Source organism: Neoarius graeffei, chromosome 4 (genome assembly GCF_027579695.1).
Source record: "Neoarius graeffei isolate fNeoGra1 chromosome 4, fNeoGra1.pri, whole genome shotgun sequence".
NCBI lineage: Eukaryota > Metazoa > Chordata > Actinopteri > Siluriformes > Ariidae > Neoarius > Neoarius graeffei.
The window spans coordinates 25,197,145-25,214,313 of NC_083572.1; positions in this window are offsets into that span (position 1 = coordinate 25,197,145).

Sequence of the window (17,169 nt, forward strand, 5' to 3'; positions counted from 1 at the left end):
ATGTTCCTTGTCAAACGTTTGCTTTATGCTCTGAAAAGGGGTTAGGAACAGGCTGAAGGCGCTCCTGCTGTAGGAAAGCTGTTTTCATGCTCTCAGTGGTTTTTCCCACTCTGAACAAGTGAATATCACAGTCACTTGTAGAATGCACTCATTCATGTCGCATGTAGAATGCCCTCATTTCACTCAAAATCAATGTTCCTTGAAAATGTGTTAAACGCTCGAAAACATGAAAATCCATGCTTTGAAAATATTTCATGTCACATATGCTCGAATGCACTCATTTCACTCAAAATCAATGTTCCTTGTCAAACGTTTGCTTTATGCTCTGAAAAGGGGTTAGGAACAGGCTGAAGGCGCTCCTGCTGTAGGAAAGCTGTTTTCATGCACTCAGTGGTTTTTCCCACTCTGAACAAGTGAATATCACAGTCACTTGTAGAATGCACTCATTCATGTCGCATGTAGAATGCCCTCATTTCACTCAAAATCAATGTTCCTTGAAAATGTGTTAAACGCTCGAAAACATGAAAATCCATGCTTTGAAAATATTTCATTTCACATATGCTCGAATGCACTCATTTCACTCAAAATCAATGTTCCTTGTCAAACGTTTGCTTTATGCGCTGAAAAGGCGTTAGGAACAGGCTGAAGGTGCTCCTGCTGTAGGAAAGCTGTTTTCATGCACTCAGTAACACAAAGTGTGTTTTCCCACTCTGAACAAGTGCATATCACAGTCACAAGTAGAATGCACTCATTCATGTCACATGTAGAATGCACTCATTTCACTCAGAATCAATGTTCCTTGTCAAAAGTTTGCTTTATGCGCTGAAAAGGCGTTCGGAACAAGCTGAATGCGCTCCTGCTGTAGCAAAGCTGTTTTCATGCACTCAGTGACACAAAGTGTGTTGTCCCACTCTGCACAAGTGCATATCACATTACTATGTTGAAAAATCATTTCAGCCGTGCTTTTACAGTTAAAATGACCAATATGATGAAAATTTCTTAAAAGCTCGAAAAACATAAAAATCCATGCTTAGAAATTGTTTCATGTCACATATGCTCGAATGCACTCATTTCACCCAAAATCAATGTTCCTTGTCAAACGTTTGCTTTATGCGCTGAAAAGGCGTTAGGAACAGGCTGTGAAGGCGCACCTGCTTTAGGAAAGCTGTTTTCATGCACTCAGTGACACAAATTGTGATTTCCCACTCTGAACGAGTGCATATCACAGTACTATGTTGAAAACTCGTTTCAGACGTGCTTTTACAGTTAAAATGACCAATATGATGAAAATGTGTTAAAGGATCGAAAACATGAAAATCCATGCTTAGAAATTGTTTCATGTCACATATGCTCGAATGCACTCATTTCACTCAAAATCAATGTTCCTTGTCAAACGTTTGCTTTATGCGCTGAAAAGGCGTTAGGAACAGGCTGAAGGTGCTCCTGCTGTAGGAAAGCTGTTTTCATGCACTCAGTAACACAAAGTGTGTTTTCCCACTCTGAACAAGTGCATATCACAGTCACATGTAGAATGCACTCATTCATGTCACATGTAGAATGCACTCATTTCACTCAGAATCAATGTTCCTTGTCAAAAGTTTGCTTTATGCGAGGAAAAGGCGTTCGGAACAAGCTGAATGCACTCCTGCTGTAGCAAAGCTGTTTTCATGCACTCAGTGACACAAAGTGTGTTGTCCCACTCTGCACAAGTGCATATCACATTACTATGTTGAAAAATCATTTCAGCCGTGCTTTTACAGTTAAAATGACCAATATGATGAAAATTTCTTAAAAGCTCGAAAACATAAAAATCCATGCTTAGAAATTGTTTCATGTCACATATGCTCGAATGCACTCATTTCACCCAAAATCAATGTTCCTTGTCAAACGTTTGCTTTATGCGCTGAAAAGGCGTTAGGAACAGGCTGTGAAGGCGCACCTGCTTTAGGAAAGCTGTTTTCATGCACTCAGTGACACAAATTGTGATTTCCCACTCTGAACGAGTGCATATCACAGTACTATGTTGAAAACTCGTTTCAGACGTGCTTTTACAGTTAAAATGACCAATATGATGAAAATGTGTTAAAGGCTCGAAAACATGAAAATCCATGCTTAGAAATTGTTTCATGTCACATATGCTCGAATGCACTCATTTCACTCAAAATCAATGTTCCTTGTCAAACGTTTGCTTTATGCGCTGAAAAGGCGTTAGGAACAGGCTGTGAAGGCGCACCTGCTTTAGGAAAGCTGTTTTCATGCACTCAGTGACACAAATTGTGATTTCCCACTCTGAACGAGTGCATATCACAGTACTATGTTGAAAACTCGTTTCAGACGTGCTTTTACAGTGAAAATGACCAATATGATGAAAATGTGTTAAAGGCTCGAAAACATGAAAATCCATGCTTAGAAATTGTTTCATTTCACATATGCTCGAATGCACTCATTTCACCCAAAATCAATGTTCCTTGTCAAACGTTTGCTTTATGCGCTGAAAAGGCGTTAGGAACAGGCTGTGAAGGCGCACCTGCTTTAGGAAAGCTGTTTTCATGCACTCAGTGACACAAATTGTGATTTCCCACTCTGAACGAGTGCATATCACAGTACTATGTTGAAAACTCGTTTCAGACGTGCTTTTACAGTTAAAATGACCAATATGATGAAAATGTGTTAAAGGCTCGAAAACATGAAAATCCATGCTTAGAAATTGTTTCATGTCACATATGCTCGAATGCACTCATTTCACTCAAAATCAATGTTCCTTGTCAAACGTTTGCTTTATGCTCTGAAAAGGGGTTAGGAACAAGCTGAAGGCGCTCCTGCCGTAGGAAAGCTGTTTTCATGCACTCAGTGGTTTTTCCCACTCTGAACAAGTGAATATCACAGTCACATGTAGAATGCACTCATTCATGTCGCATGTAGAATGCCCTCATTTCACTCAAAATCAATGTTCCTTGAAAATGTGTTAAACGCTCGAAAACATGAAAATCCATGCTTAGAAATTGTTTCATGTCACATATGCTCGAATGCACTCATTTCACTCAAAATCAATGTTCCTAGTCAAACGTTTGCTTTATGCTCTGAAAAGGGGTTAGGAACAGGCTGAAGGCGCTCCTGCTGTAGGAAAGCTGTTTTCATGCACTCAGTGGTTTTTCCCACTCTGAACAAGTGAATATCACAGTCACTTGTAGAATGCACTCATTCATGTCGCATGTAGAATGCCCTCATTTCACTCAAAATCAATGTTCCTTGAAAATGTGTTAAACGCTCGAAAACATGAAAATCCATGCTTTGAAAATATTTCATGTCACATATGCTCGAATGCACTCATTTCACTCAAAATCAATGTTCCTTGTCAAACGTTTGCTTTATGCGCTGAAAAGGCGTTAGGAACAGGCTGAAGGTGCTCCTGCTGTAGGAAAGCTGTTTTCATGCACTCAGTAACACAAAGTGTGTTTTCCCACTCTGAACAAGTGCATATCACAGTCACATGTAGAATGCACTCATTCATGTCACATGTAGAATGCACTCATTTCACTCAGAATCAATGTTCCTTGTCAAAAGTTTGCTTTATGCGCTGAAAAGGCGTTCGGAACAAGCTGAATGCGCTCCTGCTGTAGCAAAGCTGTTTTCATGCACTCAGTGACACAAAGTGTGTTGTCCCACTCTGCACAAGTGCATATCACATTACTATGTTGAAAAATCATTTCAGCCGTGCTTTTACAGTTAAAATGACCAATATGATGAAAATTTCTTAAAAGCTCGAAAAACATAAAAATCCCTGCTTAGAAATTGTTTCATGTCACATATGCTCGAATGCACTCATTTCACCCAAAATCAATGTTCCTTGTCAAACGTTTGCTTTATGCGCTGAAAAGGCGTTAGGAACAGGCTGTGAAGGCGCACCTGCTTTAGGAAAGCTGTTTTCATGCACTCAGTGACACAAATTGTGATTTCCCACTCTGAACGAGTGCATATCACAGTACTATGTTGAAAACTCGTTTCAGACGTGCTTTTACAGTTAAAATGACCAATATGATGAAAATGTGTTAAAGGCTCGAAAACATGAAAATCCATGCTTAGAAATTGTTTCATGTCACATATGCTCGAATGCACTCATTTCACTCAAAATCAATGTTCCTTGTCAAACGTTTGCTTTATGCGCTGAAAAGGCGTTAGGAACAGGCTGAAGGTGCTCCTGCTGTAGGAAAGCTGTTTTCATGCACTCAGTAACACAAAGTGTGTTTTCCCACTCTGAACAAGTGCATATCACAGTCACATGTAGAATGCACTCATTCATGTCACATGTAGAATGCACTCATTTCACTCAGAATCAATGTTCCTTGTCAAAAGTTTGCTTTATGCGCTGAAAAGGCGTTCGGAACAAGCTGAATGCGCTCCTGCTGTAGCAAAGATGTTTTCATGCACTCAGTGACACAAAGTGTGTTGTCCCACTCTGCACAAGTGCATATCACATTACTATGTTGAAAAATCATTTCAGCCGTGCTTTTACAGTTAAAATGACCAATATGATGAAAATTTCTTTAAAGCTCGAAAAACATAAAAATCCATGCTTAGAAATTGTTTCATGTCACATATGCTCGAATGCACTCATTTCACCCAAAATCAATGTTCCTTGTCAAACGTTTGCTTTATGCGCTGAAAAGGCGTTAGGAACAGGCTGTGAAGGCGCACCTGCTTTAGGAAAGCTGTTTTCATGCACTCAGTGACACAAATTGTGATTTCCCACTCTGAACGAGTGCATATCACAGTTCTATGTTGAAAACTCGTTTCAGACGTGCTTTTACAGTTAAAATGACCAATATGATGAAAATGTGTTAAAGGCTCGAAAACATGAAAATCCATGCTTAGAAATTGTTTCATGTCACATATGCTCGAATGCACTCATTTCACTCAAAATCAATGTTCCTTGTCAAACGTTTGCTTTATGCGCTGAAAAGGCGTTAGGAACAGGCTGTGAAGGCGCACCTGCTTTAGGAAAGCTGTTTTCATGCACTCAGTGACACAAATTGTGATTTCCCACTCTGAACGAGTGCATATCACAGTTCTATGTTGAAAACTCGTTTCAGACGTGCTTTTACAGTTAAAATGACCAATATGATGAAAATGTGTTAAAGGCTCGAAAACATGAAAATCCATGCTTAGAAATTGTTTCATGTCACATATGCTCGAATGCACTCATTTCACTCAAAATCAATGTTCCTTGTCAAACGTTTGCTTTATGCTCTGAAAAGGGGTTAGGAACAGGCTGAAGGCGCTCCTGCTGTAGGAAAGCTGTTTTCATGCTCTCAGTGGTTTTTCCCACTCTGAACAAGTGAATATCACAGTCACTTGTAGAATGCACTCATTCATGTCGCATGTAGAATGCCCTCATTTCACTCAAAATCAATGTTCCTTGAAAATGTGTTAAACGCTCGAAAACATGAAAATCCATGCTTTGAAAATATTTCATGTCACATATGCTCGAATGCACTCATTTCACTCAAAATCAATGTTCCTTGTCAAACGTTTGCTTTATGCTCTGAAAAGGGGTTAGGAACAGGCTGAAGGCGCTCCTGCTGTAGGAAAGCTGTTTTCATGCACTCAGTGGTTTTTCCCACTCTGAACAAGTGAATATCACAGTCACTTGTAGAATGCACTCATTCATGTCGCATGTAGAATGCCCTCATTTCACTCAAAATCAATGTTCCTTGAAAATGTGTTAAACGCTCGAAAACATGAAAATCCATGCTTTGAAAATATTTCATGTCACATATGCTCGAATGCACTCATTTCACTCAAAATCAATGTTCCTTGTCAAACGTTTGCTTTATGCGCTGAAAAGGCGTTAGGAACAGGCTGAAGGTGCTCCTGCTGTAGGAAAGCTGTTTTCATGCACTCAGTAACACAAAGTGTGTTTTCCCACTCTGAACAAGTGCATATCACAGTCACAAGTAGAATGCACTCATTCATGTCACATGTAGAATGCACTCATTTCACTCAGAATCAATGTTCCTTGTCAAAAGTTTGCTTTATGCGCTGAAAAGGCGTTCGGAACAAGCTGAATGCGCTCCTGCTGTAGCAAAGCTGTTTTCATGCACTCAGTGACACAAAGTGTGTTGTCCCACTCTGCACAAGTGCATATCACATTACTATGTTGAAAAATCATTTCAGCCGTGCTTTTACAGTTAAAATGACCAATATGATGAAAATTTCTTAAAAGCTCGAAAAACATAAAAATCCATGCTTAGAAATTGTTTCATGTCACATATGCTCGAATGCACTCATTTCACCCAAAATCAATGTTCCTTGTCAAACGTTTGCTTTATTCGCTGAAAAGGCGTTAGGAACAGGCTGTGAAGGCGCACCTGCTTTAGGAAAGCTGTTTTCATGCACTCAGTGACACAAATTGTGATTTCCCACTCTGAACGGGTGCATATCACAGTACTATGTTGAAAACTCGTTTCAGACGTGCTTTTACAGTTAAAATGACCAATATGATGAAAATGTGTTAAAGGCTCGAAAACATGAAAATCCATGCTTAGAAATTGTTTCATGTCACATATGCTCGAATGCACTCATTTCACTCAAAATCAATGTTCCTTGTCAAACGTTTGCTTTATGCGCTGAAAAGGCGTTAGGAACAGGCTGAAGGTGCTCCTGCTGTAGGAAAGCTGTTTTCATGCACTCAGTAACACAAAGTGTGTTTTCCCACTCTGAACAAGTGCATATCACAGTCACATGTAGAATGCACTCATTCATGTCACATGTAGAATGCACTCATTTCACTCAGAATCAATGTTCCTTGTCAAAAGTTTGCTTTATGCGCTGAAAAGGCGTTCGGAACAAGCTGAATGCGCTCCTGCTGTAGCAAAGCTGTTTTCATGCACTCAGTGACACAAAGTGTGTTGTCCCACTCTGCACAAGTGCATATCACATTACTATGTTGAAAAATCATTTCAGCCGTGCTTTTACAGTTAAAATGACCAATATGATGAAAATTTCTTAAAAGCTCGAAAACATAAAAATCCATGCTTAGAAATTGTTTCATGTCACATATGCTCGAATGCACTCATTTCACCCAAAATCAATGTTCCTTGTCAAACGTTTGCTTTATGCGCTGAAAAGGCGTTAGGAACAGGCTGTGAAGGCGCACCTGCTTTAGGAAAGCTGTTTTCATGCACTCAGTGACACAAATTGTGATTTCCCACTCTGAACGAGTGCATATCACAGTACTATGTTGAAAACTCGTTTCAGACGTGCTTTTACAGTTAAAATGACCAATATGATGAAAATGTGTTAAAGGCTCGAAAACATGAAAATCCATGCTTAGAAATTGTTTCATGTCACATATGCTCGAATGCACTCATTTCACTCAAAATCAATGTTCCTTGTCAAACGTTTGCTTTATGCGCTGAAAAGGCGTTAGGAACAGGCTGTGAAGGCGCACCTGCTTTAGGAAAGCTGTTTTCATGCACTCAGTGACACAAATTGTGATTTCCCACTCTGAACGAGTGCATATCACAGTACTATGTTGAAAACTCGTTTCAGACGTGCTTTTACAGTGAAAATGACCAATATGATGAAAATGTGTTAAAGGCTCGAAAACATGAAAATCCATGCTTAGAAATTGTTTCATTTCACATATGCTCGAATGCACTCATTTCACCCAAAATCAATGTTCCTTGTCAAACGTTTGCTTTATGCGCTGAAAAGGCGTTAGGAACAGGCTGTGAAGGCGCACCTGCTTTAGGAAAGCTGTTTTCATGCACTCAGTGACACAAATTGTGATTTCCCACTCTGAACGAGTGCATATCACAGTACTATGTTGAAAACTCGTTTCAGACGTGCTTTTACAGTTAAAATGACCAATATGATGAAAATGTGTTAAAGGCTCGAAAACATGAAAATCCATGCTTAGAAATTGTTTCATGTCACATATGCTCGAATGCACTCATTTCACTCAAAATCAATGTTCCTTGTCAAACGTTTGCTTTATGCTCTGAAAAGGGGTTAGGAACAAGCTGAAGGCGCTCCTGCCGTAGGAAAGCTGTTTTCATGCACTCAGTGGTTTTTCCCACTCTGAACAAGTGAATATCACAGTCACATGTAGAATGCACTCATTCATGTCGCATGTAGAATGCCCTCATTTCACTCAAAATCAATGTTCCTTGAAAATGTGTTAAACGCTCGAAAACATGAAAATCCATGCTTAGAAATTGTTTCATGTCACATATGCTCGAATGCACTCATTTCACTCAAAATCAATGTTCCTAGTCAAACGTTTGCTTTATGCTCTGAAAAGGGGTTAGGAACAGGCTGAAGGCGCTCCTGCTGTAGGAAAGCTGTTTTCATGCACTCAGTGGTTTTTCCCACTCTGAACAAGTGAATATCACAGTCACTTGTAGAATGCACTCATTCATGTCGCATGTAGAATGCCCTCATTTCACTCAAAATCAATGTTCCTTGAAAATGTGTTAAACGCTCGAAAACATGAAAATCCATGCTTTGAAAATATTTCATGTCACATATGCTCGAATGCACTCATTTCACTCAAAATCAATGTTCCTTGTCAAACGTTTGCTTTATGCGCTGAAAAGGCGTTAGGAACAGGCTGAAGGTGCTCCTGCTGTAGGAAAGCTGTTTTCATGCACTCAGTAACACAAAGTGTGTTTTCCCACTCTGAACAAGTGCATATCACAGTCACATGTAGAATGCACTCATTCATGTCACATGTAGAATGCACTCATTTCACTCAGAATCAATGTTCCTTGTCAAAAGTTTGCTTTATGCGCTGAAAAGGCGTTCGGAACAAGCTGAATGCGCTCCTGCTGTAGCAAAGCTGTTTTCATGCACTCAGTGACACAAAGTGTGTTGTCCCACTCTGCACAAGTGCATATCACATTACTATGTTGAAAAATCATTTCAGCCGTGCTTTTACAGTTAAAATGACCAATATGATGAAAATTTCTTAAAAGCTCGAAAAACATAAATCCATGCTTAGAAATTGTTTCATGTCACATATGCTCGAATGCACTCATTTCACCCAAAATCAATGTTCCTTGTCAAACGTTTGCTTTATGCGCTGAAAAGGCGTTAGGAACAGGCTGTGAAGGCGCACCTGCTTTAGGAAAGCTGTTTTCATGCACTCAGTGACACAAATTGTGATTTCCCACTCTGAACGAGTGCATATCACAGTACTATGTTGAAAACTCGTTTCAGACGTGCTTTTACAGTTAAAATGACCAATATGATGAAAATGTGTTAAAGGCTCGAAAACATGAAAATCCATGCTTAGAAATTGTTTCATGTCACATATGCTCGAATGCACTCATTTCACTCAAAATCAATGTTCCTTGTCAAACGTTTGCTTTATGCGCTGAAAAGGCGTTAGGAACAGGCTGTGAATGCGCACCTGCTTTAGGAAAGCTGTTTTCATGCACTCAGTGACAGAAATTGTGATTTCCCACTCTGAACGAGTGCATATCACAGTACTATGTTGAAAACTCGTTTCAGACGTGCTTTTACAGTGAAAATGACCAATATGATGAAAATGTGTTAAAGGCTCGAAAACATGAAAATCCATGCTTAGAAATTGTTTCATGTCACATATGCTCGAATGCACTCATTTCACTCAAAATCAATGTTCCTTGTCAAACGTTTGCTTTATGCTCTGAAAAGGGGTTAGGAACAGGCTGAAGGCGCTCCTGCTGTAGGAAAGCTGTTTTCATGCTCTCAGTGGTTTTTCCCACTCTGAACAAGTGAATATCACAGTCACTTGTAGAATGCACTCATTCATGTCGCATGTAGAATGCCCTCATTTCACTCAAAATCAATGTTCCTTGAAAATGTGTTAAACGCTCGAAAACATGAAAATCCATGCTTTGAAAATATTTCATGTCACATATGCTCGAATGCACTCATTTCACTCAAAATCAATGTTCCTTGTCAAACGTTTGCTTTATGCTCTGAAAAGGGGTTAGGAACAGGCTGAAGGCGCTCCTGCTGTAGGAAAGCTGTTTTCATGCACTCAGTGGTTTTTCCCACTCTGAACAAGTGAATATCACAGTCACTTGTAGAATGCACTCATTCATGTCGCATGTAGAATGCCCTCATTTCACTCAAAATCAATGTTCCTTGAAAATGTGTTAAACGCTCGAAAACATGAAAATCCATGCTTTGAAAATATTTCATGTCACATATGCTCGAATGCACTCATTTCACTCAAAATCAATGTTCCTTGTCAAACGTTTGCTTTATGCGCTGAAAAGGCGTTAGGAACAGGCTGAAGGTGCTCCTGCTGTAGGAAAGCTGTTTCCATGCACTCAGTAACACAAAGTGTGTTTTCCCACTCTGAACAAGTGCATATCACAGTCACAAGTAGAATGCACTCATTCATGTCACATGTAGAATGCACTCATTTCACTCAGAATCAATGTTCCTTGTCAAAAGTTTGCTTTATGCGCTGAAAAGGCGTTCGGAACAAGCTGAATGCGCTCCTGCTGTAGCAAAGCTGTTTTCATGCACTCAGTGACACAAAGTGTGTTGTCCCACTCTGCACAAGTGCATATCACATTACTATGTTGAAAAATCATTTCAGCCGTGCTTTTACAGTTAAAATGACCAATATGATGAAAATTTCTTAAAAGCTCGAAAAACATAAAAATCCCTGCTTAGAAATTGTTTCATGTCACATATGCTCGAATGCACTCATTTCACCCAAAATCAATGTTCCTTGTCAAACGTTTGCTTTATGCGCTGAAAAGGCGTTAGGAACAGGCTGTGAAGGCGCACCTGCTTTAGGAAAGCTGTTTTCATGCACTCAGTGACACAAATTGTGATTTCCCACTCTGAACGAGTGCATATCACAGTACTATGTTGAAAACTCGTTTCAGACGTGCTTTTACAGTTAAAATGACCAATATGATGAAAATGTGTTAAAGTCTCGAAAACATGAAAATCCATGCTTAGAAATTGTTTCATGTCACATATGCTCGAATGCACTCATTTCACTCAAAATCAATGTTCCTTGTCAAACGTTTGCTTTATGCGCTGAAAAGGCGTTAGGAACAGGCTGAAGGTGCTCCTGCTGTAGGAAAGCTGTTTTCATGCACTCAGTAACACAAAGTGTGTTTTCCCACTCTGAACAAGTGCATATCACAGTCACATGTAGAATGCACTCATTCATGTCACATGTAGAATGCACTCATTTCACTCAGAATCAATGTTCCTTGTCAAAAGTTTGCTTTATGCGCTGAAAAGGCGTTCGGAACAAGCTGAATGCGCTCCTGCTGTAGCAAAGCTGTTTTCATGCACTCAGTGACACAAAGTGTGTTGTCCCACTCTGCACAAGTGCATATCACATTACTATGTTGAAAAATCATTTCAGCCGTGCTTTTACAGTTAAAATGACCAATATGATGAAAATTTCTTTAAAGCTCGAAAAACATAAAAATCCATGCTTAGAAATTGTTTCATGTCACATATGCTCGAATGCACTCATTTCACCCAAAATCAATGTTCCTTGTCAAACGTTTGCTTTATGCGCTGAAAAGGCGTTAGGAACAGGCTGTGAAGGCGCACCTGCTTTAGGAAAGCTGTTTTCATGCACTCAGTGACACAAATTGTGATTTCCCACTCTGAACGAGTGCATATCACAGTTCTATGTTGAAAACTCGTTTCAGACGTGCTTTTACAGTTAAAATGACCAATATGATGAAAATGTGTTAAAGGCTCGAAAACATGAAAATCCATGCTTAGAAATTGTTTCATGTCACATATGCTCGAATGCACTCATTTCACTCAAAATCAATGTTCCTTGTCAAACGTTTGCTTTATGCGCTGAAAAGGCGTTAGGAACAGGCTGTGAAGGCGCACCTGCTTTAGGAAAGCTGTTTTCATGCACTCAGTGACACAAATTGTGATTTCCCACTCTGAACGAGTGCATATCACAGTACTATGTTGAAAACTCGTTTCAGACGTGCTTTTACAGTTAAAATGACCAATATGATGAAAATGTGTTAAAGGCTCGAAAACATGAAAATCCATGCTTAGAAATTGTTTCATGTCACATATGCTCGAATGCACTCATTTCACTCAAAATCAATGTTCCTTGTCAAACGTTTGCTTTATGCTCTGAAAAGGGGTTAGGAACAGGCTGAAGGCGCTCCTGCTGTAGGAAAGCTGTTTTCATGCTCTCAGTGGTTTTTCCCACTCTGAACAAGTGAATATCACAGTCACTTGTAGAATGCACTCATTCATGTCGCATGTAGAATGCCCTCATTTCACTCAAAATCAATGTTCCTTGAAAATGTGTTAAACGCTCGAAAACATGAAAATCCATGCTTTGAAAATATTTCATGTCACATATGCTCGAATGCACTCATTTCACTCAAAATCAATGTTCCTTGTCAAACGTTTGCTTTATGCTCTGAAAAGGGGTTAGGAACAGGCTGAAGGCGCTCCTGCTGTAGGAAAGCTGTTTTCATGCACTCAGTGGTTTTTCCCACTCTGAACAAGTGAATATCACAGTCACTTGTAGAATGCACTCATTCATGTCGCATGTAGAATGCCCTCATTTCACTCAAAATCAATGTTCCTTGAAAATGTGTTAAACGCTCGAAAACATGAAAATCCCTGCTTTGAAAATATTTCATGTCACATATGCTCGAATGCACTCATTTCACTCAAAATCAATGTTCCTTGTCAAACGTTTGCTTTATGCGCTGAAAAGGCGTTAGGAACAGGCTGAAGGTGCTCCTGCTGTAGGAAAGCTGTTTTCATGCACTCAGTAACACAAAGTGTGTTTTCCCACTCTGAACAAGTGCATATCACAGTCACATGTAGAATGCACTCATTCATGTCACATGTAGAATGCACTCATTTCACTCAGAATCAATGTTCCTTGTCAAAAGTTTGCTTTATGCGCTGAAAAGGCGTTCGGAACAAGCTGAATGCGCTCCTGCTGTAGCAAAGCTGTTTTCATGCACTCAGTGACACAAAGTGTGTTGTCCCACTCTGCACAAGTGCATATCACATTACTATGTTGAAAAATCATTTCAGCCGTGCTTTTACAGTTAAAATGACCAATATGATGAAAATTTCTTAAAAGCTCGAAAAACATAAAAATCCCTGCTTAGAAATTGTTTCATGTCACATATGCTCGAATGCACTCATTTCACCCAAAATCAATGTTCCTTGTCAAACGTTTGCTTTATGCGCTGAAAAGGCGTTAGGAACAGGCTGTGAAGGCGCACCTGCTTTAGGAAAGCTGTTTTCATGCACTCAGTGACACAAATTGTGATTTCCCACTCTGAACGAGTGCATATCACAGTACTATGTTGAAAACTCGTTTCAGACGTGCTTTTACAGTTAAAATGACCAATATGATGAAAATGTGTTAAAGGCTCGAAAACATGAAAATCCATGCTTAGAAATTGTTTCATGTCACATATGCTCGAATGCACTCATTTCACTCAAAATCAATGTTCCTTGTCAAACGTTTGCTTAATGCGCTGAAAAGGCGTTAGGAACAGGCTGAAGGTGCTCCTGCTGTAGGAAAGCTGTTTTCATGCACTCAGTAACACAAAGTGTGTTTTCCCACTCTGAACAAGTGCATATCACAGTCACATGTAGAATGCACTCATTCATGTCACATGTAGAATGCACTCATTTCACTCAGAATCAATGTTCCTTGTCAAAAGTTTGCTTTATGCGCTGAAAAGGCGTTCGGAACAAGCTGAATGCGCTCCTGCTGTAGCAAAGCTGTTTTCATGCACTCAGTGACACAAAGTGTGTTGTCCCACTCTGCACAAGTGCATATCACATTACTATGTTGAAAAATCATTTCAGCCGTGCTTTTACAGTTAAAATGACCAATATGATGAAAATTTCTTAAAAGCTCGAAAAACATAAAAATCCCTGCTTAGAAATTGTTTCATGTCACATATGCTCGAATGCACTCATTTCACCCAAAATCAATGTTCCTTGTCAAACGTTTGCTTTATGCGCTGAAAAGGCGTTAGGAACAGGCTGTGAAGGCGCACCTGCTTTAGGAAAGCTGTTTTCATGCACTCAGTGACACAAATTGTGATTTCCCACTCTGAACGAGTGCATATCACAGTACTATGTTGAAAACTCGTTTCAGACGTGCTTTTACAGTTAAAATGACCAATATGATGAAAATGTGTTAAAGGCTCGAAAACATGAAAATCCATGCTTAGAAATTGTTTCATGTCACATATGCTCGAATGCACTCATTTCACTCAAAATCAATGTTCCTTGTCAAACGTTTGCTTAATGCGCTGAAAAGGCGTTAGGAACAGGCTGAAGGTGCTCCTGCTGTAGGAAAGCTGTTTTCATGCACTCAGTAACACAAAGTGTGTTTTCCCACTCTGAACAAGTGCATATCACAGTCACATGTAGAATGCACTCATTCATGTCACATGTAGAATGCACTCATTTCACTCAGAATCAATGTTCCTTGTCAAAAGTTTGCTTTATGCGCTGAAAAGGCGTTCGGAACAAGCTGAATGCGCTCCTGCTGTAGCAAAGCTGTTTTCATGCACTCAGTGACACAAAGTGTGTTGTCCCACTCTGCACAAGTGCATATCACATTACTATGTTGAAAAATCATTTCAGCCGTGCTTTTACAGTTAAAATGACCAATATGATGAAAATTTCTTTAAAGCTCGAAAAACATAAAAATCCATGCTTAGAAATTGTTTCATGTCACATATGCTCGAATGCACTCATTTCACCCAAAATCAATGTTCCTTGTCAAACGTTTGCTTTATGCGCTGAAAAGGCGTTAGGAACAGGCTGTGAAGGCGCACCTGCTTTAGGAAAGCTGTTTTCATGCACTCAGTGACACAAATTGTGATTTCCCACTCTGAACGAGTGCATATCACAGTTCTATGTTGAAAACTCATTTCAGACGTGCTTTTACAGTTAAAATGACCAATATGATGAAAATGTGTTAAAGGCTCGAAAACATGAAAATCCATGCTTAGAAATTGTTTCATGTCACATATGCTCGAATGCACTCATTTCACTCAAAATCAATGTTCCTTGTCAAACGTTTGCTTTATGCGCTGAAAAGGCGTTAGGAACAGGCTGTGAAGGCGCACCTGCTTTAGGAAAGCTGTTTTCATGCACTCAGTGACAGAAATTGTGATTTCCCACTCTGAACGAGTGCATATCACAGTACTATGTTGAAAACTCGTTTCAGACGTGCTTTTACAGTGAAAATGACCAATATGATGAAAATGTGTTAAAGGCTCGAAAACATGAAAATCCATGCTTAGAAATTGTTTCATGTCACATATGCTCGAATGCACTCATTTCACTCAAAATCAATGTTCCTTGTCAAACGTTTGCTTTATGCTCTGAAAAGGGGTTAGGAACAGGCTGAAGGCGCTCCTGCTGTAGGAAAGCTGTTTTCATGCACTCAGTGGTTTTTCCCACTCTGAACAAGTGAATATCACAGTCACTTGTAGAATGCACTCATTCATGTCGCATGTAGAATGCCCTCATTTCACTCAAAATCAATGTTCCTTGAAAATGTGTTAAACGCTCGAAAACATGAAAATCCATGCTTTGAAAATATTTCATGTCACATATGCTCGAATGCACTCATTTCACTCAAAATCAATGTTCCTTGTCAAACGTTTGCTTTATGCTCTGAAAAGGGGTTAGGAACAGGCTGAAGGCGCTCCTGCTGTAGGAAAGCTGTTTTCATGCACTCAGTGGTTTTTCCCACTCTGAACAAGTGAATATCACAGTCACTTGTAGAATGCACTCATTCATGTCGCATGTAGAATGCCCTCATTTCACTCAAAATCAATGTTCCTTGAAAATGTGTTAAACGCTCGAAAACATGAAAATCCATGCTTTGAAAATATTTCATGTCACATATGCTCGAATGCACTCATTTCACTCAAAATCAATGTTCCTTGTCAAACGTTTGCTTTATGCGCTGAAAAGGCGTTAGGAACAGGCTGAAGGTGCTCCTGCTGTAGGAAAGCTGTTTTCATGCACTCAGTAACACAAAGTGTGTTTTCCCACTCTGAACAAGTGCATATCACAGTCACAAGTAGAATGCACTCATTCATGTCACATGTAGAATGCACTCATTTCACTCAGAATCAATGTTCCTTGTCAAAAGTTTGCTTTATGCGCTGAAAAGGCGTTCGGAACAAGCTGAATGCGCTCCTGCTGTAGCAAAGCTGTTTTCATGCACTCAGTGACTCAGTGAAGTGTGTTGTCCCACTCTGCACAAGTGCATATCACATTACTATGTTGAAAAATCATTTCAGCCGTGCTTTTACAGTTAAAATGACCAATATGATGAAAATTTCTTAAAAGCTCGAAAAACATAAAAATCCATGCTTAGAAATTGTTTCATGTCACATATGCTCGAATGCACTCATTTCACCCAAAATCAATGTTCCTTGTCAAACGTTTGCTTTATGCGCTGAAAAGGCGTTAGGAACAGGCTGTGAAGGCGCACCTGCTTTAGGAAAGCTGTTTTCATGCACTCAGTGACACAAATTGTGATTTCCCACTCTGAACGAGTGCATATCACAGTACTATGTTGAAAACTCGTTTCAGACGTGCTTTTACAGTTAAAATGACCAATATGATGAAAATGTGTTAAAGGCTCGAAAACATGAAAATCCATGCTTAGAAATTGTTTCATGTCACATATGCTCGAATGCACTCATTTCACTCAAAATCAATGTTCCTTGTCAAACGTTTGCTTTATGCGCTGAAAAGGCGTTAGGAACAGGCTGTGAAGGCGCACCTGCTTTAGGAAAGCTGTTTTCATGCACTCAGTGACACAAATTGTGATTTCCCACTCTGAACGAGTGCATATCACAGTACTATGTTGAAAACTCGTTTCAGACGTGCTTTTACAGTGAAAATGACCAATATGATGAAAATGTGTTAAAGGCTCGAAAACATGAAAATCCATGCTTAGAAATTGTTTCATTTCACATATGCTCGAATGCACTCATTTCACCCAAAATCAATGTTCCTTGTCAAACGTTTGCTTTATGCGCTGAAAAGGCGTTAGGAACAGGCTGTGAAGGCGCACCTGCTTTAGGAAAGCTGTTTTCATGCACTCAGTGACACAAATTGTGATTTCCCACTCTGAACGAGTGCATA